This window comes from Tachyglossus aculeatus, chromosome 1 (assembly GCF_015852505.1).
Source record: "Tachyglossus aculeatus isolate mTacAcu1 chromosome 1, mTacAcu1.pri, whole genome shotgun sequence".
Lineage (NCBI taxonomy): Eukaryota > Metazoa > Chordata > Mammalia > Monotremata > Tachyglossidae > Tachyglossus > Tachyglossus aculeatus.
In genome coordinates, this window is record NC_052066.1 from 93,399,576 (window position 1) to 93,424,224 (window position 24,649).

The window sequence follows — 24,649 nt, forward strand, 5'->3', positions numbered from 1 at the left end:
GGAGGGGAGAGGCCTAGGTCTCAGGGATGATTGGAGTCAGTGCCAGAGAATAGAGGGTGACGCATAAGCAGAATGATCACTCTTGAAACGCACCCCTGCCTAGTCTGGCGGGTATTCAACACTGGGTTGTCCTAAATTCCACACCCGCCTCTGATGCTCCCAGAATTTGGCTTTCCAAGCCCACATGGATTTTCCACATGCTGTAGCCTCTTTCGGGAAAACTCCACCATGTACAGGTTCTTCCACAGGCCACTGAGCAAGAGGCTGTAAAACCATGAATTATCTAACCCTGTCCACTTGGGATGGTTGTTTTTCATCAGGTTCCTAAATAAAACACTATCACTTCTTGCTTGCGTTGTCATGGATAAACCCAAAATATTTTATTATAGACAATCCTCTACAATTCAGGGCCTAATTTTGGGGATTTGAGAATTGCCAAGACTCCTGAATCCCACAGCAATTTTTCTAGATTTGTTAACAATGTGGTACCAAATTAGAAAAAAAAATTAAAATGATATTATCTTGTACCTACACTTTTTTTTCCAACTATGAAACATTTAAACTATGGAAATATTTCCAAGGTGTTTATATTTGTCGATAACAAAGAGCCACAGGTTCTGTGACTCATTGTGGCCTGATGTGAGTGAAGAATCCTGCCAGGACCTGCCTGCCCCAGCATCGTTCACTGACTCTTCATTTGCTTTTGGAAACATCCACAAGTTCGGTAGGTGTCTACTGGAATGGGCTTTCTCTACTTTGAAAGCAAGCAGGGAGGGCAGCCCAGAAACAGGGAGGGGGTTCCATGTAGGTCCATCTAATCTGGCTTGATGCTGTAAATTGGGGACTCAAGTTAACAAAACAGGAACCTTCATGACTGGAGACACCTGGGAGGGAATGGGAGATGGAGCCCAAAGCTACATGATCAATTCATCAATCATGGGTATTAACTGAGGGCTTACTGTGTGCAGAACACCATACTAAGCACTTGGAAGACTACAACAGACATGGTAGACGTGTTTCCTGCCCACAGGGAGCTTAAAAAAAACACTTTCGGGTTACGATTCACCATGGCTGAAGACTTCTTCCTCCTGCTTCCACATTTTGAGACGTACCAAGGCCTAGTGGCCTGGGAGTCAGAAGGACCTGGGTTCCGCTACCTCAGTAAGCTCTGCCAGTTGTCTGCTGTGTGACCTTGGGCAAGTCGGTTCTCTGTGCCTCAGTTACCTCATCTGTAAAATGGGGGTTAAGACTGTGAGCTGTGAGCCCCATATGGCACAGGGATTATTACCAACCCAATTTGCTTGTATTCACCCCAGCACTTAGTAAAATGCCTGGCACATAGTATGTGCTTAACAAATACCACAATTATTATTATTATTATTCTCTGGGCCTCGGTTACCTCATCTGGAAAATGGAGAGTAAAACTGTAAACTCCCTGTGGGACAGGGACTTTGTCCAACCCTATTTGCTTATATCTATCCCAGCACTTAGTACAGAGCCTGGCAAATAGTAAGCACTAACAAATACCATCATTGTTATTATTTAATCAATCAATCAATCAATAGTACTTACTAAGCACCTACTGTGTGCATAAAACTGCACTAAGCATTTGGGAGAGTACAACAGGGGTGAAAGACAGCCTCAGATTCCCTTTCAGAACCAGTGTTTACTTTATTATTAACACCATATTTCTGCTAAAGATTTCAAAGTATGTGCATCACTTAGTATTACAAGTATTTATTTTCTGCCCTATTTATAATGACGGGACCATTTCGACCGATTTTTAGAGTCTCAGAGCCGTTGGTGTAGAAACCACTTAAACTCACTAAATCTTGGCCTAATGGATAGTCATTGTCAGTTTGTGGCCTATCTACTATGTGTGTTTAAAGAAGATCTATGATCGGAGTTCACTTGCAATGAATCCTTAGGGTTCTCAGTACATCCGTGACTGTTTCGTGAATTAGTATGGTGATATCATTACTCATATAAACAGGATTGCTCAGTTTAGAAATTATCTGACATATGATGTTAAAAACAATGTATTTTTTATTCAATTTGGAAGACTGATTCAGTAAGATGAATACAATAACTTTGATGGCATTCTTGTTAAAAAATACTTGTAAAAGAAATACAGTAGTCTTCCATTATTTAGGATAACACACCACCAGAAATTAGTATTAAAAGAATAACCATAAATGAAATAATCGACAAATAAACAACCTTACAGCATGCTTCCAAAGGACTAAACATTAAATCAGTCAGAGAAAATATTTGAAGTATGCCAAAGTGACTTCAAGTAGATGTAGTTCTAAAATAAGATAATCCACATTCGATATCTTGACCTAATGAATGATGACCGAGCATATGAACATTTTCACAACTCATATATTTTCCATTTAAGACATTGAAAAAATATACAAAAGAGGGTCTTTGGATTTCTAAAATGTATAATAATAGTAATAGCAGTAGCAAAGAATCATATTCACTGTTCATTTAGAGACAAACTTCAGTTTGCAAAAGCATCCACTTTCTATCCTAATAGAGACTCAAAACACTCCTGTTATGTTTCTTTTATGGAACTCAAAGATCTCCAAACTTGAGAACTCTGATGTGTTTTCTTGATGTGGATAATTTGAGTTGTCCTAATCTCCATCAGTTTATCAATGGGAAAAATATGGACGGGAAATAAGAATTTACAATTCTTTCCAAAATAATTTCCCTCTGATGCCCCTGCTCCATTTTCAAACATTTTCATAATTCCACATGTTTGTCCACTTGACCTATGTAGCTTTATAAAGCAGCATTGAGAAATAGTTGGCTTGACTGGGAAAGAACTGAAAACACTGTCATCTCGCACTGAGCACTGGACAGTCATCGTTTATATCATGTTTAATCAGGGAAATTGTAGTTTCCTGATGGTCTGAATAAATTCAGTCATCCTCTGAAAAAGTTACACTTTAAAAATGCCTTTTATTAATTTGCTTGTTGTTTTTCTCAATATAAGCCACTGAATGTCACTGTACAAGAAAGTAAGATATTCAGATTTCCCTGGAGTATACTAGGTATTTCCTTAACTTTTTTTGCATTAATGTCATGCCACATGACATTCTTTCTTCTGTAGGGACATAGACCCAATTTGAAGCATGATCCTATTTCAGGGAGACAGCCCATACACATTTTTAAAATAATTGATCTCAGTGGAAAAGTAATTCTCATGATATATGGCTAGATTTCATCCTGAGATTAATAATACTCTGAGCTGTTATAACAATAGGCAATCATGTAGGCTTAGAGCAAGAACTCAGAGTATAATGAAAAAGAGTGTCAAGCCATAATGCATAATGTGGGAACATAAATTTATCAACTAGTCTTCATTTTTACAGTTGCCTCTGACCCAAGTGACAAGATGGCTTCTTTAGATGGTATGACTGAAAATCTGACAGACGGATATCCAGGCCTGTACAATCACCAAATAAGTACAACCCTGCACAGAAGATTTTAAGAATGGAGTTTTCAATTCTCACGTGTTAGAAAAAGAATGGTGAATAGATGCAATATCCATTTGCAGGCATCTATTTTAGATAAATTACCAAGGATGAATTTAACTGTCCAAGATAGAAAGACTCCAAGATGTAAAATACCATATGTCCACATTCTCTTCTCGAACTTGGTCTATTTATTCATCTAGAATACACAACCCTTTGACCATCGGACTACATGATATGGGAGTCACGGTAAACAGCACAGAGATAATGAAATGGGCATAGAGCCTTTCTTCATAAATGCACAATTCCTCCTGGAGCTAATGACAGTTGCCCTTTGCATAATGCTGGGAAAAGAGATTCGTTAGCAATGAAAGGCCAGGAATATTTCCTTTGCAATGTCTGAGGAATCGAGCTCTACTGAAAACCTTCTTTCTGTTATTTGACTTTCTGCATTCTTCAAGGATAGAAATTTATGCTTTAAATGGATCGAAAGAGACTGCATTCTTTGGCAGGGTACTGGATATGGCAATATGTACCTCAGTTGTGAAAATATCTAAAAAGAATGTCACAGGATCTAACCCATTGTACTCTGTTTACAAACCAGATCCTTTCTCAAGAAAGTGATGGAATTATCAAGACAATCCCTTGCTTTACGACGACTGTTCGAATGTTATAGCAGAAACATGAACCCTGATTCTTTCTTTCCATTATCCTTTAAATGAATAGACCATTCGCCTGAGCCAAAGGTCTCTCTTTATATAATTTTGTTAATATTTTGGTCAGCAGTTTTTATAAGGGAAGAAGCTACCACAAAGTAAAACACCCATTATGCACCAAAATATAATTGCTATTTACTGAAAAGCCTATTTTAAAAAAAATTTCCTTGCCTTGTATGAGCTTAGCAACTTCACGACAATGATAACTATAGTTTTTCGAAAGTGCTCCTAAGTAGCAATCATACCCTTTTCTGGCCTTCAAGAGGTGTTAAGACTCATCCCACTAAATATAGGGTTTTCCTCTGTTATTACTACCTCATCATTAAATCTCAAAAACTAAATAGTAGTTTTAAGAAAATAAAAATAGATGTTAGGAGGTGTGTTTTGATCCTGCCTGTTGCCTTCTTTCTTGTTTTGTTATGCATTCTACATGGTATTTGTTAAGCGCTTACTGCCAGTCAAGCATTGTTCTGAGCACTGGGGTAACAGACAAAAGTTAATGAAGTTGGACAGAGTCCCTGTTCCACATGGGACTCAGAGTCAAAGCAGGAGGTAGAACAGGTATTTACTCCCCATTTAACAGATAAGGAAACTGAGGCACAGAGAGGCTAAGTGACTTCCCCAAAGTCAAACAGGCAACTGGCACATCATCCAAACTATCTCTCTTCCTCCCTTCAAAGCCCTACTGAGAGCTCACCTCCTCCAGGAGGCCTTCCCAGACTGAGCCCCCTTTTTCCTCTCTTCCTCCCCATCCCCCTCCACCCTACCCCCTTCTGCTCCCCACAGCTCTTGTATATATTTGTACAGATTTATTACTCTATTTATTTTACTTGTACATATTTACTACTCTATTTATTTTGTTAATGGTGTGCATACAGCTGTAATTCTATTTATTCTGACCATTTTGACACCTGCCTACATGTTTTGTTTTGTTGTCCGTCTCCCCCCTCTTCTAGACTGTGAACCCGTTGTTGGGTAGGGACCATCTCTACATCTTGCCAACTTGTACTTCCCAAGCGCCTAGTACAATGCTCTGCACACAGTAAGCGCTCAATAAATACAATTTGAATGAATGAATGAATGAACTGGAACCCAGGTCATCTGACTCCCAGGACCGCTGTGTTTCTTCCACTAGGCCACACTGCTTCTGTATGAATATGTGGATCGAATTCATTTACTGAGCTTGGAAACCTGTTGTTGGGTATACATTACCGACTTATACTTCCGAAGTGCTTAGTACTGTGCTCTGCACATAGTAAGCGCTCAGTAAATACAATTGAATGAATGAAAGAAAGCCTAATGAAAATGAACCTGACATCAAATTTTGACCTGGCTTACGTTCTTAAGGCAGTAATTGATAATGACCAACCTCTCTCTAAACAGTCCCCAAACATGGAGATCTCTGAAAGCCAAAAAAAGTGACTCACCTTACTATCATCCCTAAGTAGCAACTCGTTGTGGGCAGAGAATGTGTCTACCAACTCTGTTTTACTGTACTCTCCCAAGCGTTTAGTACAGTTCTCTGTACGCAGTCAGCGCTCAATAAATACCGCTAATTAGACTGATTACAGGGTAGAGTTCACAGAGAGCCGTTCACTTAAGGAGAACTTATTAGTCACCCATTTCTCATCTTCTGATAGATGCTGAACACCTCTACAAATCACATTTACATTTCAGCTCTCCAAAGTAGTATAACGAGGCAACCAAACCTGAACCTTCGCTCCCCACTACAACTAAGGAGCAGACACCATAGCACATTCCCGTGGTAGAGGCACAACTGTAAACTACATGAAATATCTGATAAGTTATGTAGCCAGTGAGATCCGAATGAGAGAGTAAACATACTTCCTTCACATTTTAGACTTCGATCCCCATGAGAGGCCTGAGAATACTTAGTTCCTGATCCAAAGAGGGAACTTATGTTTCATTTCATCGGAATTCTAGACCCAGCAGAACAACAGAAAGCCGGAGTCAAAACAGAAACCAGATCATTTTGCTTGAAATGTGGAAGTGCATTTTTATTCTCGAATTTTATTATCGTTCTCTTTGCAAGTTATCTACTCCTAGCGTTGGTATATTCATCTTAGAATTTCCTTAAACATCCAAAAAACACAATTTTATTTCTCTTAGGAAGATTTTCCTTGAACCTCAAAAAAAATTCAGTTCTTTAAAATCACAGGGGTACAAATTTGTGAAGCTCTGCAGAGTCTAGCTGGTAATTTGAGCAGGTTATTATGTTTTAAGTGCCACTACAATTACAGAAGGGCAAACAGGTTCTCTGGTGCTGACCAACCTGTTTCTGAAGCATAAAGGCCTAGCCTTATGGCCCTCATTCAGGAAACCATCCAATTAAAAAAATTAAAAGGAAATGTTTGACGAGGGTTGTTGAAATTAGGTTACTTGTTCCCTATTTTCAGTTTGAAAGTCTCTTCAGCTATGGAACATCAGAAACCATGCCAGACTTCCATACCAATTTGCCACGCAAAAAGGTGGGCACTTATCTGAAAACACGAGCATTAAGTGATCCCGGAAACATCTATCTCTAGGAGACTTTTTTGCTACCAACTGTAAATAATACAGAATATTTTAGTCGATTCCTCTGGCTATAAATGTAAACCTGACACCCATCTATTTGACTCTCAAGGTGCCCCCTGAAACATCCTATTTTTTAAATAGTCACACAGCTCCTAAAGTGATTTTTAAAGTTTTTTAAAGGTTCACAGCCACAAATGTCATAATAACATTTTCTCTCAGAACCTCAGGGCTCAGAGCATTAGTTCTCGCAAGTGTTCATGGAGAATAAGAGGACATGGGCGTAGGGTGTGAAACATAATGGAGTCATGTTCTCTGTGTTTTTGACTTTGCTTTTTGCATCTTGTATCGTGGCACTAAGCACAGGATACCCCCTGGTTGTGGTTCCATATTTGGGTGTTCACTGGGAAGGGACTGGGAAATTAAACCCGGTGATTTTGAGGGGTTTTAAGGCCTCGGCTTTCTAAAGGGGAAGAAATGAGAGTGGAAGCTTCTTCATGCCACCCTGGATGGACTTTACATGAGTGTAGGGGTGATTTATACAGGGTTTCCTGACCCTCCCCGCCCCTCTCACCTTCCCATTCTTGTTTTATAGTCTGGAAAAATTACAAGCGCAATTCAAGACTTCAAGAAATTCCACCAAACATTTCCCCTTTAGCCCTGCAAACCTTCACACACCTCCTAATTTCCCTGCCATCCACGTCGAGCAGACCTCTGAGAGGAGACACAAACTCTGCCATCTACCTATTGTTGCTCCAGGACCTTGAATCTGAGGATTCTCACATGACACCACACTACCAATAACACATTCCATCTCTGTTTAAAAAGAGAGAGAGAGAGAGAGAGAGAGAGAGAGAGAGAGAGAGAGAGAGAAGGAAGGCGGGAGCGTGCATATTTTCCTCTCTGCTGTCTAAAAACGACAGTCAAAACAGTAAATATTTATCCCTGGCTTAATCGCTAGTGAAAGAAAGGAAAGGCACCAAATCAGGCCCCCCTGGAGCAGCTCGGAGACTTACTTTTCGCGCAGTTTTTTTGCGTGACGCACTAGAAAACTGTGAAAAAAAAGAGAAAACCTCTTCTGCAGGGCGTCTTCCGCCCTATAAACTTGGCAAAAGACAAACTGCACTGAAATACAGCACTCTCCATATAAGGAAGCCCAGCTAAACATGCCATGCGTAATTTATGTGCAGTAGGCAAAGAATTAACCTTTTAGTGAACATCTTTGGCCCATCCGAAAGCCCCTCGAGCAGGCCAAAAGGAGAGCGATTTATCTCTGCAAAAAAAAAGCTCAGCCAAGCCCTGAGCCTACGCCACCGACAGACTTTGCAGCTCCCCCGAACAAAGCTCATTAAGTTGCAAGGACCCTTCCACGCACCTGTTTCTTTCTTTTCCTTTTTTTCCAAAAAAATCTAAAAGACTGCAAAATTGCCTCCTTGCTGCGCTTTTGACAGTGCCTGCAGCCAGCAAACCCACAGGAAGAGGCTGGTTGGAGCAAAACTGCAGCTGCGACCTCCTTGCTTTCCTTTTCGGCTCGAGATGGTGTGGCGATACGAAACCCTAAAATGCGGTCGATGAAAAGCCAGCGAAAACCTCATCTCGCTTCATCGTTCGGCCATCTACCTTCTGCACGACCCAAAAAGACGACCCGGGTTGGAGGGAGGGGGAGAAAATAAAGGCCCCTGCTCTTCCAACCCCCTCCCCCAAATAAAGCATAGAGCAACTGAAAAATGGAAACTTACCTCTCACATGTTTTTTATTTTTTTTCAGAGGCAACCAGACTGGAGGGAGATTGCCCAAGGCATTGCGGGATGCATTATTTGAAGATGACAAAGGTGGAAAAAAAATGGAACTGGTCAGGTCCTGGTCACGGGAGCATTATGAGAGGCACAACTCATGCAGCTGCAGTGAAAAAGACTGTTGCATATAAGCTGTGCAGACTCTTATCTCTAATGTCTGGTTTCCGTTGCTGCCTGCCCTGCCCCTCCCCCATCCAGCAAAACCTACCAGGAAGCAATGGGCGTAGTTGTCTGAGCCTTAAGAATGCAAAGGGGAAAGGAAAAATCTTGCAATCCTTTTTTCTCTCTCTCTTGCAAAGAGGCAGAGCCAAAATAGGGACCGGTGGAAGAGGCCCCGGGGCGGCCTCCTGGGCCAACAAGAAGGGGAAATCGACGTCTAAAGTTAGAGTTCAAGAGCAACATCCCCTCGGTTCTCCTGTTGGTATCTCCCATCTTATACGGAAAACATTAGAAGCTCCGAGCTGTAGTGTAAATGACACATTCCTCCTAGCGTGCCTTTGGACTTTCTGGGCGGACAAATAGGCTCATTTTTCGACAGGCCCTTTGATGGGGCTCTTAAAGAACAGCCGGCAAGGTTAGGCTGAAGGTTACATTCTGATGAAAATAAAGCCCCGGGACATTGCAGAGCCTCGTTCCTGAACATGCACTGGACCCATTATGTTCCCCGAGTGTACTAACCTGCAGAAAGAGGGTCTGCAAAGGGGGCGGGGGTGGAGGGGAATGATCTCTCTGTAATAGCCACCCTTTTTCCATAGTCCCCTAAACCTGACCCTTCTCAACTTCAAGTCTGTAGCCCTCTGGCAAAAAAAAAAAAAAATATGTACCCTTTGAACCACTCCATCCCCCACTCCCCGCACAATGCTATTATTGGAAAGTGCGTCTTTAAATCAACATTGTTAATTTAAACAACAATAGTGGAACAGATCCAAGTAAACATGTTTCTGGGCCAAATATCTCCCCTTATTTCAGCAGTAATCGCCCTCTCAACATCAAATTCAAGTTCATTGGGTATCACGACTCTATATCAGTTTGCAGGGAAATTGCTCCATGCTTTCTGGAAAATGCCCCACTCTTTCTTGCTTTGCTTATGGTTTTGTTTTACGAATTAAGAGCAATCTGTTCAACTGCAAAACACAACATTTCCCAGGTTGTGAATAGGCTTTGGAGAAAACAAAAAACAAAAACAGGTCCACTGTAGTACTACCCTGGAGTGGAGGATAATCAGGTTATGTGTGCATGTGGAAATCGAACAACTACCTGCATTGTTAGCCTAAAGAGTTATAAATGAATCTGTGCTGTCATAATTTAGTTTAGGGGATTTTGCATTAGGACCTTATAAAATTGAAGTTACAGTCTGTGCAGAAAATCATTGATGAAGTGTATGTTTACTGACTACTTGACTACTGTAACGGCCTGCTTGCTGACCTCCTGCCTTCTGTCTCTTCCCACGCCATTCCACACTAAACTCTGCTGCCCAGGTTGGTTTTTCTAAAAATAAAAATTCAGTTCGCATCTCCCCACTCCTCAAGAACCTCCAGTGATTAACCATCCCCCTGTACAACAAATAGAAACTCCTGACCCTCAGGTTTAAAGCATTCAGTTGGCTTGCCTGCTCCTACCTCACTGAATTAATCTCATACTACCACCCATTCCACACACTTTGCTCTTTGTACACCAGTTTGCTCACTGTACCTCGATCTCATCTACCTGCTGGTGACTCTTTTCACAAGTTCCCCTTCTGGCCTGGAACTCCCCTTCCCTCCTTATATGCCAGAACACGCTCTCCCCACCTTTCAAGCCTTATTAAGGTTGCATCTCCTCCAAGTGCCCTTCCCCGATTAAGCCCTTTTCCCCACCTCCCTCTCCCATCTGTGTTGTCTACTCAGGTGGATCTGTACCCTCTAAGCACTTGATGTTCACCCCACCCTCAGCCCTGTATCACTAATGTACATATCCATCATTTGTTTATATCATGGTCCATCTCCCCCTCTAAACTGTAAGCTATTTGTGGGCAGGGAACGTACTCTGCCCAAACCCTCGGTACAGTGCTCTGAACATAGTAGCACTCAATAAATACCAATGATTGATTGATTATATTGGCACTTCACTCAATCACCTTGACCCCTCCTATTTCACCTTGCTAGTCTCCCACTACAACACAGCCATACACTTAGCTCCTCTACTACCACCTACTCATTGTACCTCAAGCTCATCTATCTCACTGCCAACCTCTCACCCATGTCCTGCCTCTGGCCTGTGAAGCACCCTCCCACCTCATATCCCAGAGACAATTACTCTCCCCGTTCAAAGCCTTTTTGGAGGCACATTCGTTCATTCATTCATTCAATTGTATTTATTGAGCGCTTACTGTGTGCAGAGCACTGTACTAAGCGTTTGGGAAGTACAAGTTGGCAACATATTGAGACGGTCCCTACCCAAAAGTGGGCTCACAGTCTAGAACACGTCTTTTCCAAGAGGCCTTCCCTGACTAAGCCCTCATTTCCTCTTTTCCCACTTCCTCCTGTGTCACCCTGACTTGCTCCCTTTATTGACCATCCCCACCCCCAGACCCACAGCACTTATTTATATATCCATAATTTGTTTGTACATATTAATGTCCGTCTCCCCTTCTAGGCTGTAAGCTAGTTGTGGGCAAGGAAGGTGTCTGTAATGCTGTTTGTACTCTCAAGTGCTCCATATAGTGCTCTGCACATAGTAAGTGCTCAATAAATACAATTGATTGATTGAGTGATTGAGTGATTGCTACATAGGCCCATTTGGAGTAGGTGGACCAATAGATTTGAGGCCTCCTGATTTATGAGATTCCATTCCTCACTGCAAGCAGGACTCTAGTTTGCTACTTGCAAACAGGGAAATGTCAGGAGCAGTTATCTGCCGAGCCCAGACAAACCGTCCCCCTCTCACTAAGGCAGCCTGCTGGTGTCCTGCCCATCAGGCAGAGTGCGGACCCCCCCACACACACACACACAGTAAGCCTCATTCCATTGTTCAGCATGAGAGGAGCCCCCCCACCCCCAATCAATCAATCAATCAATCAATCGTATTTATTGAGCGCTTACTATGTGCAGAGCACTGTACTAAGCGCTTGGGAAGTACAAATTGGCAACACATAGAGACAGTCCCTACCCAACAGTGGGCTCACAGTCTAAAAGGGGGAGACAGAGAACAGAACCAAACATACCAACAAAATAAAATAAATAGGATAGAAATGTACAAGTAAAATAAATAAATAAATAAATAAATAGAGTAATAAATATGTGCAACCATATATACATATATACAGGTGCTGTGGGGAAGGGAAGGAGGTAAGATGGGGGGATGGAGAGGGGGAAGAGGGGGAGAGGAAGGAAGGGGCTCAGTCTGGGAAGGCCTCCTGGAGGAGGTGAGCTCTCAGTAGGGCCTTGAAGGGAAGAAGAGAGCTAGCTTGGCGGAGGGGGCAGAGGGAGGGCATTCCAGGCCCGGGGGATGACGTGGGCCGGGGGTCGATGGCGGGACAGGCGAGAACGAGGTACAGTGAGGAGATTAGCGGTGGAGGAGCGGAGGTTGCGGGCTGGGCAGTAGAAGGAGAGAAGGGAGGTGAGGTAGGAGGGGGCGAGGTGATGGAGAGCCTTGAAGCCCAGGGTGAGGAGTTTCTGCCTGATGCGCAGATTGATTGGTAGCCACTGGAGATTTTTGAGGAGGGGAGTAATATGCCCAGAGCGTTTCTGGACAAAGATAATCCGGGCAGCAGCATGACGTATGGGCCATAGGCCATGCACCCTCCTACAGCTGTGCAGTTTTGAATAGTTAATGTAAGTGGTCACAAACAAGAGGCAGAGAAGCACAGAGAAGCAGTGTGGCCCAGTGTAAAAGGCACAGACCTGGGAGAGTCAGAAGGACCTGGGTTCTAATCCTGGCTGGTCACTTAGCTGTGTGATCTTGGGCAAGTCACTTCTCTGTGCCTCAGTTATGTCATCGATAGAATGGGGATTCAGACTGTGACTCCTTTGTGGGACAGCATTATGTACATACGTGCATACAAATACCATCATATCTTTAAATTATATATTATAAATTATTTATTCATATTAATGTCTGTCTCTCCCTCTAGCTCATTATAGATAGGGAATGTGTCTGCTAAATATGTAGTATTATACTTTACCAAGTGCTTAGTACAGCGCTCTGCTCATAAGCGTTCAGTAAATTCTATTGGTTGATTGATTCTCAGGGTCTGTGTCCAACCTGATTAACTTGTGTTTACTCCAGTAGTTAGTATAGTGCCTGGCATATACTATGCACTTAACAAATGCCATGAAAAAAAATCCTGGATGCTGCACAAAGCAAATGAGTAGCTCTCTGGGAGTATTCAGTCTTCTCTCTGGTTCTGTATTAATGACCCAACGAGTGTTTCCCTGTTTCTATGGGTATGTTTTAAAGAAACAGACCTTCCCTCATAGTTCCCTCTAAACTGCAAACTCATTGTGGGCAGGGAATGTGTCTGTTTATTGTTGTATTTTGCTCTCCCAAGCACTTAGTACAGTGCTCTGCACACAGCCTGGGTGTCAGAAGGTCATGGGTTCTAATCCTGACCCATCACTGGTCAGCTGTGTGACCTTACTCACTCATTCACGGTTCAGGGCCTCAGTTACCTCATCTGTAAAATAGGGATTGAGATTGTGAGCCCCACATGGGAAAGAGACTGTCCAACCCGATTTGCTTGCATTCACCCCAGCGCTTAGTACAGTGCCTGGCACACAGTAAGCACTTAACAAATACCACAGTTATTATAATAATAATGATGATGGCATTTATTAAGTGCTTACTATGTGCCAAGCACTGTTCTAAGCACTTATTATCATTATTATTAATAAATACGATTGAATGAGTGAGTGAATTCAGGATGACACAAAAACAGCAATCCAGGGGATAGGGGATATGGCTTCTGCCTCCATCCCCAGGACAGACAGCCAGCCACAGAACCACTCAGCTGCTTTAAAAGGCTGCAATAGAGCAGAGTCACTATGGCAATGAACTTCCCTACTTCCAGGCCCAGGGTCCATCTTGGAATAGGCACGCAAAAGTTGTTTCTCTCTGGAAGTTTTAGAGGCAGAAAACAGCAATATCACTAATCCAAGAAGAGTTTGGATAAATTCATTCTCATTGGAGAGAATGTTAGGGATGTTGAAGGACAAGCTAGGGACTTCCATTTAGGTGGTCCATCTCTAAAAATTAAGGTAGATGTGCAAGCATCACGGAGTTTCTCGAAGTTTCCAGAGGCCACCTCCAAAGATGGAACTCTGGGCTGAAAGGACCAGTGACCTGACCATGGCCAATGAACAGTCTAGCTGCCCCTGGAGTGGTCTGCGCAGTGGGCCAGATATAAAAGCCACTGCTACGCCTTCTCAGCCCTTCTTCACTGCCACAGCTGAGCCAAAAATCCAGTATCTATATGCTCTCGCACCTCTCCCTCCACAGCACAGTGGCCAAGTGAATTCTGTGAGCCAGCCACTGGAACGAGCTCCCCTCCACACCATCGAGGAGACCCTATCCCATCCTGTTTTTCACCATGAATTGTACTTTCCAAGTCCCTAAACCCTTTTAATGTTCAGTTATTTTATTCCTCCCCATGGGTCTGTCCCACATCTATATTGTGAGGTCCTCAAGGGATAGGGTCTGTGTCTAATTCCCACCTGTATACTCTTTCCCAAATTTTAAATAGTGCTCTGCACATAGTAACTATTTAACAAGTCAGTCAATCAGTCAATCACATTTATTGAGCACTTACTGTGAGCAGAGCACTGTACTAAGCCTTGAGAAACTGCAATATAACAATATAGCAGGCACATTCCCTGCCCACAATGAGGTTGAAGTCTGGAGGGAGAGACACAATATAAATAAATAAAATTACAAATATGAATATAAGTGCTTTGGGGGCCACAATTAATTAATCAATCAATTAATTAAGAGAGGTATTACTATTGTTGTACTACTACTGACCCAGTAAAGTAATTAGTTACATTCCTGTGCTTTTGGAGGGGCCTGCCCAGTTAGTTTTCTATACACTATGTCCAAGGCAGGGACATCTACACTGGGAAGCAGCATAGCCTAGTGGATATTTATTCATTCATTCAATCGTATTTATTGAGCACTTACTGTGTGCAGAGCACTGTGCTAAGCACTTGGAAAGTACAATTTGGCAACAGATAAAAACAATCCCTACCCAACAATGGGCTCACAGTCTAGAAGGATAGAGCACAGGCCTGGAAGTCAGAGGGCCTAGGTTCTCATCTTGGCTCCACCACTGGTCTTCTGTGTGACCTTGGACAAATCACTTGACTTCTCTGTGCCTCAGGTTCCTCATCTGTAAAATGGAGATTAAATACTACCCCCTCTAATTTAGTCTATGAGTACCAGTGGAAAGAGCACGGGTTTGGGAGTCAGAGGTTGTGGGTTCTAATCCCAGCTCTGCCGCTTGTCAGCTGTGTGACTTTGGGCAAGTCACTTAACTTCTCTGAGCCTCAGTTACCTCATCTGTCCATGGGAATTAAGACTGTGAGCTCCACGTGGGACAACCTGATTACCTTGTATCCCCTCCAGCGCTTAGAACAGTGCTTTCCACGTAGTAAGTGCTTAACAAATACCATAATTAATTAATTAAAATAGTAGTACCACAGCTACTGCTACTACTGCTACCAAACCAGTAAAATAATTGATTATATTCTTGTGCTGTCAGTGGGACCTGCCTAGCTACTATGTCCAATACAGATATGTAGACTCCTCCCCAAACTCAAGTTTCCCATTGAGGGTTTCCATCCCATCCCCCACAGGGAGGAGAGAAAAGAAAACTGAAAGAAGGATAATGGGAAGGGGAGGGGCAATCAAGTTCAAATTTGAAACTAGGCACTTAGTTCCGTGTGTGAAGAAACTGGGGAAATGATTTTGCCTCTTCAGCAGTGGGGATTGGGGAGACCTGATGGGGACAGAAGATACATTAAAACCAGAAAAATTTCTGCTACAATTAAGAAAATAGAAAGAAATACAGGAAACTCCCATGGTTGTTAGAATGAAATGAGCTCTTAGTTATGAAACAAGGGAGAGAAAAAAAAAGAATTTCTGGAGAAAGAAGTAATGGCTGAAAGGATCTCAAAACTTGAAAACCCAGATAATATCCAGGATAGAAGGCAATGGGAACCGAACCATACGCAGCAAAAACTTGCGTGAGCTAGAAAAATCCTACTGAAACAGTGTGGCCTAGTGGAAATAGCACGGGCAAGAAGTCAGAGAACCCACATTATAGTAATAATAATAATAACAACAATAATAATTATTATTGTAGTATTTGTTAAGCATTTACTTTGTGCCAAACACTATTAAGCATTTATTATGAGCCAAACACTGAGGTAGTTACAAAATAATCAGGTCCCATAGTCCAGGCAAGAGGGAGAAAAGGTTTTGAATCCACCTTTTCTGGATGAGGTCACTGAGGCACAGAGAAGTTAAGCGACTGTCTAAGGTCACAAAGCAGGCAAATGTCAAAGTTGGGATTATAAACCAGGTCCTCTGACTCTGGGGCCCATGCTCTTTTCATTGGGCCACACTGCTTTTCTAATTCTGTCTCTGCCACTTGCCTCCTGTGTGACCTTGGGCAAGCCACTTAGCTTATTTGCCTCAGCTTCCTCATCTATAAAATGGGGTTTTAATCCTTCTCCCATCTATGTAGGTATGATCCCCATGTGAGAAAAGACTGTGTACAACCTGATTATCTTGTATCTCCCACAGCGCAGTTAGTGTAGTGCTTGGTACCTAGTAACAGCTTAATAAGTACCGAAGTTATAATAATTATCATCTATTATTTGAACTGACAATACTAATAACGTCACTGTTGGATCTAAGAAGTAGCATGATATAGTGGATAGAACTCAAGCCTGGGAGTCAGAAGGACATGAGTTCTAATCCTGGCTCAGCCACTGTCCAATGTGTGACCTTGGGCAAGTCACTTCACTTCTCTGGACCTCAGTTACCTCATTGGTAAAATGGGATTAAGACTGGGAGTCCCATGTGGAAGAGGGACTGTGTCCAACCTGATGGTCTTTTATCTACCCCAGTGCTTAGTACAGTGCATGGTACATAGTAAGCACTTAACAAATACCATACAAAGTAAAAAATCTAAAACATAGAGATGCAAGTAGTGAAATAACTAGCTCAGATCAGCTACCCATTCAGTGTATACTGTCTCTGACAGTGTTATCAGGCTGTCTGATAATTGTCCTCAAGATCGTTCATCCTCACTGTTAGAAATGGGCTAACATCCACAACTTTTCCTCAAGTGACTACTTACCTGCCAATCTAGCCAAACCCCTCTTCAACTACCTTTAGCCTTCCATCTTCCTACTTAACAAATTCCACATGATTCCCAGCCACAAAGTGTTTCCTCCGGTTGGTTTTGAACTTGCCACTACATTTCCAAATTCCCATTACCGTCACATCAACCTTACTGGGCATTGTACTTTTTTCAATCAATCTCATTTATCGAGTGCTTACTGTGTTCAAAGCACTGTACTAAGCACTTGGGAGAAGCCCAAATGTTTTTCTCTATTTACATAATTTCAGCTTTTCTATTGTGTCTGTCACCAAAGCCTTTCCCACTGTATCTTTAGCTTTAGATTGAACTCCTGGAGGGCCAGGAATCTTATCTAATTCTCACCTTTTATGTTTCCCATTACTTAGCACAGTGCTTTGCACACAGGCACTTAATTACTACTACTACTACCACTACTACTACTCCTATTTGTCACTCTCAAACTTCCCCTTTCCCAGTGGTGAGAATTTTGGTGAACAACAATTATAATCAACAAATCAATCAGTGGTATTTTTGAGCACTTACTGTGCGCAAACCATTTACTGCATACAGGCCACTAATACTTGGGAGAGCTCAATAAAACTGAATTACCTCAGTGATTTCCTACTACAATAATAATAATAATTATAATGATGATGGTAAAAATCTCCAGCCTGTCAACCTACAAATCAAGCAAAAACTCCTCACTCTCAGCTTCAAGGCTCTCCATCACCTTGCCCCTTCCTACCACACCTCCCTTCTCTCCTTCTACAGCCCATCCCGCACCCTCCACTTCTCTGCCACCACTAACCTCCTCACTGTACCTCATTTTCACCTGTCCTGCCATCGACCCCTGGCCCACGTCCTTCCCCTAGCCTGGAATGCCCTCCCTCCACACATCCGCCAAGCTAGCTCTCTTCCTCCCTTCAAAGCCCTACTGAGAGCTCCCTACAGCACTTGTATATATATTTGTACAAATTTATTACTCTATTTATTTTACTTGTACATATTTACTATTCTATTTATTTTGTTAATGATGTGCATATAGCTTTAATTCTATTTGTTCTGACGACTTTGACACCTGTCTACATGTTTTATTTTGTTGTCTGTCTCCTCCTTCTAGACTGTGAGCCCATTGTTGGTTAGGGATTGTCTTTATATGTTGCCAACTTGTACTTCCCAAGCGCTTAGTAAAGTGCCCTGCACACAGTAAGCACTCAATAAATATGACTGAATGAATTTGTTAAGTACTTACTATGTGCCAAGAACTGTTCTAAATGCTGGGGTAGATACAAGGTTATCAGGTTGTCCCACATGGGGCTCACAGTCTTAATCCCCATTTTACAAATGAGGGAACTGAGGCACAGAGAAGTTAAGTGGCTTGCCCAAGGTCACAGAGCAGATACGTGGCAGAGTTGGGATTAGAACCCACATCCTCTGACTCCCAAGCCCATGCTCTTTCCACTGTCACGCTGCTTCTCCTACTATGATCCAGCATACTCACCAGACTCCTCTAACACCAACCTACTCACTGTAGCTAGATCTCATTTATCTCCCCTGTATGCCCCTTGACCATTACTTACTTCTGGCCTGTCTATCTCTCCTGCTTCATATCCATCAGACCTTAGTTCTTAGCACCTTTAAATCCTTTTAAAAATAATATGTCCTCCAAGAGGGATTCCCTGACTAAGACCTCATTTCCCCTACTGTCTCTCTCTTCTGCATTGCCCTCCATTTCAATGTGTGCCTTTTAGTCTCATCGATTCGTCTCTCTCATTCAACCCACATATTCAAAGTGTCACCAAAGCCTGCCAGTTCAACCTTCACATCATCACTAAAATTTGTTTTTTTCCTCTCCACCCACACTACTACCAAATTAATCCAAGCACTTATCCTATCCCTCCTTGATTACTATATTAACCTCCTTGCTGACCTTGTTGCCTCCTTTCTCTCCCCACCTCAATCCACACTTCACTCTGATGCCCAGATCAGTTTTCTACAAAATCATTCAGTCCATGTTTTCCCACTCCTCAAGAACCTCCAATGGTAGCAGCATGGCTTAGATGATAAAGACAGGCCTGGGAGTCAGAAAGACTTGGGTTCTAATCCCTGCTCTGCCACATGTCTGCTGTGTGACCTCGGGCAAGTCACTTAACTTCTCTGGACTGAAGTAACCTCATCTGTAAAATGGGGATTAAGAGTGTGAACCCCAGGTGGAACAAGGATTCTGTCCAACCTGATTAATTTGTATCTACCCCAGCACTTAAAACAGTGCTTGGCACATATTAAGCACTTAACAAATATCATTTTTGAGAAGCAGCATGGTGTAGTGGCTACAGCACGGGCTTGGGAGTCAGAAGGTCATGGATTCTAATCCTGGTTCCACCACTAGTCTGCTGTGTGGCCTTGGGCAAGTTGCTTAACTTATCTGTGCCTCAGTTACCTCATCTGCAAAATCAAGACTGTGATCCCCATGCTGCATAGGGACTGTGTCCCACCCAATTTTCTTGTACCCACCCCATAGCTTAGTACAGTGTCTGTCACATAGTAAGCACTTAACAAATACCATTATTGTTATTATTGTTATTGTTATTATTGTTATTAGCCCACCCACCTCTGTATCAAACAGAAACTCCTTACCATGGGCTTTAAAGCAGCTTGCCCCCTCCTAACTTTCCTGATTTGCTACTACAACTCAGTGCACACACTTCACTACTCTAATGCCAACCTGCTCACTCTCCCTTGATCTTGTCTATCTCACCACTGACCCCTCACCCACTTCTGGCCTCTGTCCTGGAATGCCCTTCCTCTTCATATCTGACAGATGATAATAATAATAATAATGGCATTTATTAAGCACTTACTATGTGCAAAGCACTGTTCTAAGCACTAGGGGGTACAAAGTAATCGGGTTGTCCTATGGTGGGCTCACAGGCTTCAGCTCCATTTTAGAGATAACAATAATAATAATAATAATAATAATAATAGTATTTGTTAAGTGCCTACTATGTGCAAAGCACTGTTCTAAGCGCTGGGGGATACAAGGTGATCAGGGTTCCCCACGTGGGGCTCACAGTCTTAATCCCCATTTTACAGAGGAGGGAACTGAGGCACAGAGAAGTTAAGTGACTTGTCCAAAGTCACACAGCTGACAATTGGTGGAGTTGGAATTTAAACCCATGACCTCTGACTCCAAAGCCCTTGCTCTTTTCACTGAGCCAGGCTGCTTCTCTGATGACTCTCAGAGAGTACAGTGCTCTGCACACAGTAAGCACTCAATAAATGCGATTGAATGAATGAATGAATGATGAGAGATGATGGCTCCCTCCACCTTCAAAGCCTTATTAAGAGCACATCTCCTCCAAGAAGCCTTCCCCAACTCAGCCCTCATTTCCTCTTCTCCCACTCCCTTCTGTGTCAACTTTGCACTCGGATTTGCGCTCTTTATTCACCCCTCTCTAAGGCCCACAGTACTTATATACATACCCATAATTGGTTTATTTAGACTAATTTCTGTCTTCCCCTCTATACTGTAGGCTCACTGCGGGCAGGAAATGTGTTTGTCAACTCTGTTACAGCATACTCTCCCAAGTGCTTACTATAGTGCTCTGCACTGAGCGAGCTCTCAGTAACTACCATTGATTGACTGATCTCCCAAAACTGATGTAAGAATTTAATCCTGGGCTTCAAATCAAACTTCTGCTGTACTTTCTAAGACCTAAGAGAGGGCTTATTTCAAATTCTCCTTCTTCCTTTGGATTGTAAGCTCCTCAAGAACATGGGCCTTTTTAAACATTCATTTACTTCCCCATAGTATTCAGTGAAATAATTTTCCACAGTAAAGACCAGTGTTGTTGATGATGATTTTGTCCTTTTAACACTGTCCAATAGATTGTGAAATCCTTGAGCACAGGGATCGTGTCTTTCATGTCCATTATGCTCTCTCCATTGCTTAGTACACTTCACTGTTCATAGTAGATGCTCAATTAATACTACTGATTTTTTTATGGTATTTGTTAAGTGCTTACTATGTGTCAGGCACTGTTCTAAGTGTTGGGGTAGACACAAATCAATCAGCTGGGACACAGTCCCTGTCCCACAAGGGGCTCACAGTCTAAGTAGGAGGAGGAGCAGGTATTCAATCCCCATCCTGCAGATGAGGCAACTGAGGTCCTGAGAAGTTTAGTGACTAGCTCAAGATCACACACCAGGCAATAAGAGGGTCTGGAATTAGAACACAAGTCCTCTGATTCCCAGGCCTGTGCTCGTTCCATTAGAACACCCTGATTCTACTGATGATGAAGATGATAATGATCATCAGCATTTCCCTGAATTCTGCCCAATCACTTTTCCCAAAAGTCATCATAATCATTAGTGAAAATAACAGCTATGGCAAACATCTTTATTTGGCATCTTCTATTTGAGGATCATTGAGTGCCTTTTCAAAAGAAAAAAAATACCCACTGTTTTGTAGTGTAGAATCAGAAAGTGAAACACATCTTTAAATTGTGTGATTACTTCATTTCTGGACATTAAATTTTGCTTCACTCTTTGTAACCTGACCTGGTGGTGGCCTTCACTCCTTGTATCCTGACAATCTAAATGCATGGTATTCTACGCTTAGCATTTTTAAGTACTAAAAAGATCAGATTAAAAAGTGGACAGCTAAGGACAATCCAAAAGACAATTAGTCTCCCCATCCTTCAAGGCCTTACTGAGGCACATCTCCTCCAAGAGGCCTTCCTTGACTAAGACCTCCTTTCTTCTTTTCCCACTCCCTTCTGCATCGCCCTGATATGCTCCCTCTATTCACCCCCCTCCCAGCCCCACAACACTTATGTATATATTTTTAATGTATGTATTTATATTAATGTCTGACTCCCCCTCTAGACTGTAGGCACATTGTGGGCAGGAGATGTGTCTGTTTATTGTTATATTGTACTTTCCAAAGCACTTGGTACAGTGCTCTACACATAGTAAGCACCCATAAATAGGATTGACTGACACTGACTAAAAACTAAAAAATAGATTATTTCTTCATCTTTCTCTTTACCTATCTAATCTATCTATCCATCCATTTATGTATCTATCCAGCTATTTAACTATCTATTTATCGATCTGACTTTCTACTTATCTAAGAGGGTAGTCTGTCTGCAGACTGTCCACTTTGCTTAGAGCACATAATTCTGACGTATGATGGTATTTTGTAAGCGCTTACTATGTGCCAAGCACTGTTCTAAGTGCTGGGGGAGATACAAAGTTATCAAGTTGTCCCACGTGAGGCTTACAGTCTTAATCCCCATTTTACAGATGAGGTAACTGAGGCACAGAGAAGTTAGCTGACTTACCCTAAGTCACACAGCTGATAAGTGGCAGAGCTGGGATTAGAACTCATGACCTCTGACTCCCAAGCCCGTTCTCTTTCCACTAAGCCAGGCTGCTTCTCCAAAGCATATGGAGGGCAAACCTCTGTTCCCAAGGAGCGACTCCTGGTTGACCAGCACATCCAAACAAGGAGGTAAGGGTGGCAGTGGATGCAGGGAATAGAGGAAGAGAGAGAGAGGATAACCAGTGAATAGGGTCTGTACTGAGAGAGTAGGACATGTCTCCTAGACATAGTGAGCTGCCAAATGAAAAATATGTCAGAAACAAAGCCAAGTTGAGGGTGGAGGGGGAGAATAAATTTTAAAAGGAGTTAACAAGTAAGGAAAATTGTCATTCTTTAAAGGAACAGCCAAATAGATTAGTTAGCTATGACAGACCTAAAAACAAAGCTGTCATCTCTGCCAAATATGAAAAGAGAAACAGAAAGAGAAAAAAAGATGCATGATTACATAGTAATAATAATAATGATGGTATTTGTTAATAATAATAATAATAATAATAATAATGGTATTTGTTAAGTGCTTGCTATGTGCAAAGCACTATTCTAAGCACTGGGGGATATAAGGTGATGAGGTCCCACGTGGGGCTCACAGTCTTAATCCCCATTTTACAGATGAGGTAACTGAGGCACAGAGAAGTTAAGTGGCTTGCCCAAGGTCACACAGCTAACAAGTGGCGGAGCTGGGATTAGAACCAATGACCTCTGAGTCCCAAGCCCGTGCCCTTTCCACTGAGCCACACTGCTTCTCTAAGTGCTTACTATGTGCAAAGCACTGTTCTAAGCACTGGGTGATACAAGATGATCAGGTTGTCCCACTTGGGGCTCAAAGTCTTAATCCCCATTTTACAGATGAGAAGTAACTGAGGCTCAGAGAAGTTAAGTGACTTGCCCAAAGTCGCACAGCTGACAAGTGGTGGATCCAGGATTAGAACCCATGACCTCTGACTCACAAGCCTGTGCTCTTTCCACTGAGCCATGCAAATAGGCTACACACTGAAAAACTAGAGAGATTGGGTAAATAAGTCAATAGAATGACTGAAAGAACAAAAGATAATAAAAAATGCATCAATAAATATGGATAAATTCTAATTCCTATGAAAAAGTGACAAAAAGTAATTGACTGTGCGGGGACCCAAACGCCTGCAAGAAAGGTAGAAAAGTAGTCAGTTCCCAACTGAATGATAAAGAACTCCTTGAAAAAGGTAGTTTTCAAAAATGGAAATTGAGACCTCAAATGATTCTAAGACCTCTGCAAATATTAGGAAAAAAAAGTCAGAAAGGGTTGCCAATGGGTCTGGGAAGTAAAGTAATTCACATAGAGTTTAGGGAGGAAACACGGCCCCAGAGATAAATAAAGGAAATGTGCAGTGCAAAGATGCCCTTGTTAGGCAGTGCAGTACTAATCATGTGGAATACCCTGAAAGACTGAATAGTTGCAACCCCCAACCAAATTTAGTTTTCAAATGCAATCCTTCCCAAGCATATGAAAATGATCATTTGTTGATTTAGGACATTATTATATCTGTTGATACTTATTATTATATCTGTTGATATAGGATATTATACTTTGCTCTCAGGCCCAAAAATGGAAAGGAGAATTGTTAGACTTGTGTTGTTCTAATGGAATGGTTGATCAGCAGGGAATCTGTAAAGGGAGAGAAATTAGGAAGGCATTATTAAGGGGCAGAAAGAAAGGGATAAGCAGCAATTGCGAGGGAAAGAGAAACAACCTGATAAGAAATATGGTAAGAGGAAGGAAAAATGGGAAAGAAGAAGAAAATCACCATCTACGACCAGCTTACAGCTCAATGGAGATGCTACATGTATGATATTGCTTGCCTGTGATATGGAAACATGATTATGGTGAAGCATGAATGTAGACACCTACCTGAAGGAATTAACCAGTATGATTAATAATCCGGAAATGCCCCCAGATGTTGTTTTAGCTTTTTATCTAGTCTACATCCAGGAAGATGGTACAGGATAAAGTTTGATGGATCAACTTTGTGCATGCTGGGCTAATGTCTTTCATGCTGGACAGCTATGAATCCTGATCACTGCTCTGGAAAAACTGGTCTCCAAACTTTACTCATCTTTTTCATTTGTAAGAAAGGAACCCTTGGAAAATGTTTGCTTTGGCCCAGAATTCACTCAGACCATCCCCCCAAGTCTAGTCACACCTGAAAGCTCTATCCCATTACCAATGTTTGTAATGTCTGGAACTCAAGTCACACATCTAATTTAAGAGACCAGAAAAGGCCTTTTTTTTTCGGGAAAATAGAAAATGGGATACTTTGTACTGTGTCATCAATAACACTTGCTTTTTGGTGTGGAATGTAGGTGATCTTTCATGAGAAGCAGCATGATCTAGTGACTAGAACATGGGCCTGGGAGTC

At 42.2% G+C, this 24,649-nt stretch overlaps 1 protein-coding gene across 14 annotated transcripts in view; it reads right to left on the reverse strand.

Annotated features, from left to right (window-relative positions):
* The window catches only part of MBNL1 (muscleblind like splicing regulator 1), a 305,447-nt gene that overhangs the window by 240,218 nt on the left and 40,580 nt on the right, over positions 1-24,649 (reverse strand). For 2 of the 14 annotated variants that reach the window (XM_038759433.1, XM_038759106.1), the window contains exon 1: positions 8,473-8,902. The exons of 2 other annotated variants lie outside the window; for them this stretch is intronic. The gene's annotated coding sequence lies outside the window, so the exon portion shown is untranslated. Of the gene's footprint in view, positions 1-7,749; positions 7,787-8,472; positions 8,914-24,649 lie in introns of those variants that run through there. 10 more of the 14 variants (XM_038759517.1, XM_038759360.1, XM_038759016.1 and 7 more) reach the window with 10 other exon arrangements.